A 5,000-nucleotide genomic window follows, 5' to 3' on the forward strand; every position below is an offset into this window, starting at 1 on the left:
CCTGGCACCCTCTACGGGCCGTGGCCTCATTCAAGTTGGACTTGGGCTCGGCGCGAGGCGTCGGGGTAGTGGACCCTCCCAAACACCACATGCCACGACAGGCGGCAGCCTGCGGGGTTCGGTGCTGGACTCTTCCCTGTTCGCTCGCCGCTACTGGGGGAATCCTTGTTAGTTTCTTTTCCTCCGCTTAGTAATATGCTTAAATTCAGCGGGTAGTCTCGCCTGCTCTGAGGTCGTTGTACGAGGTGTCGCACGCCACACCGCCAGCCGGCTGTGCACGCTACCGAGACAGTACCGGTATGCGAACCGCCAGGCGACGGGCGCGCATCGCTCGTTTGAGGGGACGTGGCCGGCCCCACAGGCCGGCACGACACACCCACGTCTCCGAAGCGGGACAAACGCCGCGCGCTTCAGTTTACGTAGCCGACCCTCAGCCAGACGTGGCCCGGGAACGGAATCCATGGACCGCAATGTGCGTTCGAAACGTCGATGTTCATGTGTCCTGCAGTTCACATGTCGACGCGCAATTTGCTGCGTTCTTCATCGACCCACGAGCCGAGTGATCCACCGTCCTGGGTGATCTTTTTACAGTTTCCACTGTCTCTTTCAAAACAGTTGCATAGGCGGGACTGAGGCGTTCGACGGCCCCTGTTCCAGTGTTTTGTGTCCAACGGCCTCACGGCCGATGGGCGTCGTACGGCTCCACTCCGGAGCGGACAGGCACTCGGGCGAACGTCATTCAAAACCGGCGCGAGGCGCCAGGTGCCGCAGGCCAGCCGCTCCAGAGCTTCAGCGCTCGTACCACACAACATTTGTCCGTTAGTTTTGAGAAGCACGCGTGGTCCCGCACGCGGCGCACAGCTACTGCGAGCCGTACAGGTAGCGTGTTGCACGACACGACACGCACATCGAAAGACATGCAGTCTAGTCGGTAATGATCCTTCCGCAGGTTCACCTACGGAAACCTTGTTACGACTTTTACTTCCTCTAAATGATCAAGTTTGGTCATCTTTCCGGTAGCATCGGCAACGACAGAGTCGATGCCGCGTACCAGTCCGAAGACCTCACTAAATCATTCAATCGGTAGTAGCGACGGGCGGTGTGTACAAAGGGCAGGGACGTAATCAACGCGAGCTTATGACTCGCGCTTACTGGGAATTCCTCGTTCATGGGGAACAATTGCAAGCCCCAATCCCTAGCACGAAGGAGGTTCAGCGGGTTACCCCGACCTTTCGGCCTAGGAAGACACGCTGATTCCTTCAGTGTAGCGCGCGTGCGGCCCAGAACATCTAAGGGCATCACAGACCTGTTATTGCTCAATCTCGTGCGGCTAGAAGCCGCCTGTCCCTCTAAGAAGAAAAGTAATCGCTGACAGCACGAAGGATGTCACGCGACTAGTTAGCAGGCTAGAGTCTCGTTCGTTATCGGAATTAACCAGACAAATCGCTCCACCAACTAAGAACGGCCATGCACCACCACCCACCGAATCAAGAAAGAGCTATCAATCTGTCAATCCTTCCGGTGTCCGGGCCTGGTGAGGTTTCCCGTGTTGAGTCAAATTAAGCCGCAGGCTCCACTCCTGGTGGTGCCCTTCCGTCAATTCCTTTAAGTTTCAGCTTTGCAACCATACTTCCCCCGGAACCCAAAAGCTTTGGTTTCCCGGAGGCTGCCCGCCGAGTCATCGGAGGAACTGCGGCGGATCGCTGGCTGGCATCGTTTATGGTTAGAACTAGGGCGGTATCTGATCGCCTTCGAACCTCTAACTTTCGTTCTTGATTAATGAAAACATACTTGGCAAATGCTTTCGCTTCTGTTCGTCTTGCGACGATCCAAGAATTTCACCTCTAACGTCGCAATACGAATGCCCCCGCCTGTCCCTATTAATCATTACCTCGGGTTCCGAAAACCAACAAAATAGAACCGAGGTCCTATTCCATTATTCCATGCACACAGTATTCAGGCGGGCTTGCCTGCTTTAAGCACTCTAATTTGTTCAAAGTAAACGTGCCGGCCCACCGAGACACTCAATAAAGAGCACCCTGGTAGGATTTCAACGGGGTCCGCCTCGGGACGCACGAGCACGCACGAGGCGGTCGCACGCCTTCGGCTCGCCCCACCGGCAGGACGTCCCACGATACATGCCAGTTAAACACCGACGGGCGGTGAACCAACAGCGTGGGACACAAATCCAACTACGAGCTTTTTAACCGCAACAACTTTAATATACGCTATTGGAGCTGGAATTACCGCGGCTGCTGGCACCAGACTTGCCCTCCAATAGATACTCGTTAAAGGATTTAAAGTGTACTCATTCCGATTACGGGGCCTCGGATGAGTCCCGTATCGTTATTTTTCGTCACTACCTCCCCGTGCCGGGAGTGGGTAATTTGCGCGCCTGCTGCCTTCCTTGGATGTGGTAGCCGTTTCTCAGGCTCCCTCTCCGGAATCGAACCCTGATTCCCCGTTACCCGTTACAACCATAGTAGGCGCAGAACCTACCATCGACAGTTGATAAGGCAGACATTTGAAAGATGCGTCGCCGGTACGAAGACCGTGCGATCAGCCCAAAGTTATTCAGAGTCACCAAGGCAAACGGACCGGACGAGCCGACCGATTGGTTTTGATCTAATAAAAGCGTCCCTTCCATCTCTGGTCGGGACTCTGTTTGCATGTATTAGCTCTAGAATTACCACAGTTATCCAAGTAACGTGGGTACGATCTAAGGAACCATAACTGATTTAATGAGCCATTCGCGGTTTCACCTTAATGCGGCTTGTACTGAGACATGCATGGCTTAATCTTTGAGACAAGCATATGACTACTGGCAGGATCAACCAGGGAGCTGCGTCAACTAGAGCTGAGCAGCCGGCCGCCCGGGAGTGTGTCCCGGAGGCCCGCGCGAACACGCAAGCGTCCGCTCAATTATTCTGCAAACAGGAGGAGGCTGGGCTCCCCTGCACGATACACCTCGAAACCCTCTCAGGTCCCGGCGGCGCGCAGCGCCGTCCTAAGTACTTGGTCGGGTTCGAGAGAGGCGCAATCGCCCGGAGATAGGCGAGTAGACGCTTTCAGTGCGACCACCCGTGCTCCCAACTGAGCTTGCCGCTGCCGACAGAGGCCCGGGAGCGTGCTGTCGTGGTGTTGCCGGCGGGAGACAACACGCGGCCACAAACAGTGACCGGGCAGCTCCAACGCCAGCGCCACAGAGGGGCAGAGCCCCACTTGGGTGCCAAAGCGAACTCTCCCAGCACAGCGCACGCGCCAACACATCCGCACAGCTGCGATACAAACCACCTGCGAGAACCGCGGGGGCGACCGAGCAGCAGACGGCGTCGCGGCGCCGAGTGCCGGGCGGCGGCGCATCCTCAACGCACACAGTCCTCAATCGGACCAGCACACTGCAGATGTCCACCGCGCTTCGCACCGGGCCCGGGAGGACCCACTTTGGCCGCACGGCGCCGCGCGCTGGGTGCGCCGGCACGCAGATGCGCCGCCTGCCGCGTCCGTCAGCCGGCGCGCCTGCCACTGGGCGCCCCCACCAGCCGGCTGCCGCGCGTGCGCCCACGCAGCGCGCGGCCAGCACGCCGGGCGCCCCCCCCTCACCGGCCGGGGACGGTCCCACCCAGCCACCGCCGCGTATCGCTTCATACCCACATGCCCACTCACGTTCGTGGGTATGACGGGTGTCGCTGAAGCAACCGGTTAATACCTGTACCGATCGTCGATATCAACGATTCACCTCCAGCGCGAACAACCGCGCAACAACGGATTTCCAGTTCATTTGCGTAACTTGGGCAGCAAACGTAGACGTCCATCTACATTTGCGAATTCAATGGGTCTTGCATGCCTGGATGTTATGAGTCACGACACGCCACATCAGTCCACATACATGCTGCGACGTATGCACGAGAGAACACGTGGAAGGTGGCCCGCGTACGTATGCCGATGCCATTGCACAGCTGCGAAGCTCATTGAACACGCAAACTCCTGACTGACGAACTAGAGGCGACAGGGGAGGGGGGGGGGGGGGGGCGATATACGTCTTATAGCAGTACACATTACAGTGGATAGCGGGACCATGTGGAACGTACGCAACACTCGCTAGATGTTGTGAGGGTAGGCACCGTAACATGATTCAATACGCAGGACACCAGAGTGTGCGCGCAGCGAACTATGTTGAGAGGGTTGCGATTAGGCAACGCTACACGAATTTCTAGATTCATATAACAAACAATTACGTGGGTTAGGTTAGGGCGCAACGTGGGTTAGGTTAGGGCCCAACTTAGGTTAGGTTAGGGCCCAACTTAGGTTAGGTTAGGGCCCAACTTAGGTTAGGTTAGGGCCCAACTTAGGTTAGGTTAGGGCCCAACTTAGGTTAGGTTAGGGCCCAACTTAGGTTAGGTTAGGGCCCAACTTAGGTTAGGTTAGGGCCCAACTTAGGTTAGGTTAGGGCCCAACTTAGGTTAGGTTAGGGCCCAACTTAGGTTAGGTTAGGGCCCAACTTAGGTTAGGTTAGGGCCCAACTTAGGTTAGGTTAGGGCCCAACTTAGGTTAGGTTAGGGCCCAACTTAGGTTAGGTTAGGGCCCAACTTAGGTTAGGTTAAGCCCCAACTTAGGTTAGGTTAAGCCCCAACTTAGGTTAGGTTAAGCCCCAACTTAGGTTAGGTTAAGCCCCAACTTAGGTTAGGTTAAGCCCCAACTTAGGTTAGGTTAAGCCCCAACTTAGGTTAGGTTAAGCCCCAACTTAGGTTAGGTTAAGCCCCAACTTAGGTTAGGTTAAGCCCCAACTTAGGTTAGGTTAAGGCGCAACATAGGTTAGGTTAAGGCGCAACATAGGTTAGGTTAAGGCGCAACATAGGTTAGGTTAAGGCGCAACATAGGTTAGGTTAAGGCGCAACATAGGTTAGGTTAAGGCGCAACATAGGTTAGGTTAAGGCGCAACATAGGTTAGGTTAAGGCGCAACATAGGTTAGGTTAAGGCGCAACATAGGTTAGGTTAA

General features: G+C 55.8%; 3 non-coding genes across 3 annotated transcripts in view; all 3 read right to left on the reverse strand.

The window, feature by feature from the left end:
- The window catches only part of LOC126197463 (large subunit ribosomal RNA), a 4,222-nt gene extending 3,986 nt beyond the window's left edge, over positions 1-236 (reverse strand). Inside the window, exon 1 of the ribosomal RNA XR_007539824.1 lies at positions 1-236. This exon is cut by the window's left edge and continues 3,986 nt beyond it. This is a non-coding gene — a ribosomal RNA (large subunit ribosomal RNA).
- Positions 237-424: 188 nt separating this feature from the next.
- Positions 425-579, reverse strand: LOC126196278 (5.8S ribosomal RNA). The gene has a single exon (XR_007538803.1). It is a non-coding gene; the product is annotated as a 5.8S ribosomal RNA (ribosomal RNA).
- Positions 580-932: 353 nt separating this feature from the next.
- LOC126197224 (small subunit ribosomal RNA) lies at positions 933-2,841 on the reverse strand. Its single transcript, XR_007539607.1, has one exon. It is a non-coding gene; the product is annotated as a small subunit ribosomal RNA (ribosomal RNA).
- Between the last annotated feature and the right edge of the window lie 2,159 nt (positions 2,842-5,000).

Source organism: Schistocerca nitens, chromosome 7 (genome assembly GCF_023898315.1).
Source record: "Schistocerca nitens isolate TAMUIC-IGC-003100 chromosome 7, iqSchNite1.1, whole genome shotgun sequence".
Lineage (NCBI taxonomy): Eukaryota > Metazoa > Arthropoda > Insecta > Orthoptera > Acrididae > Schistocerca > Schistocerca nitens.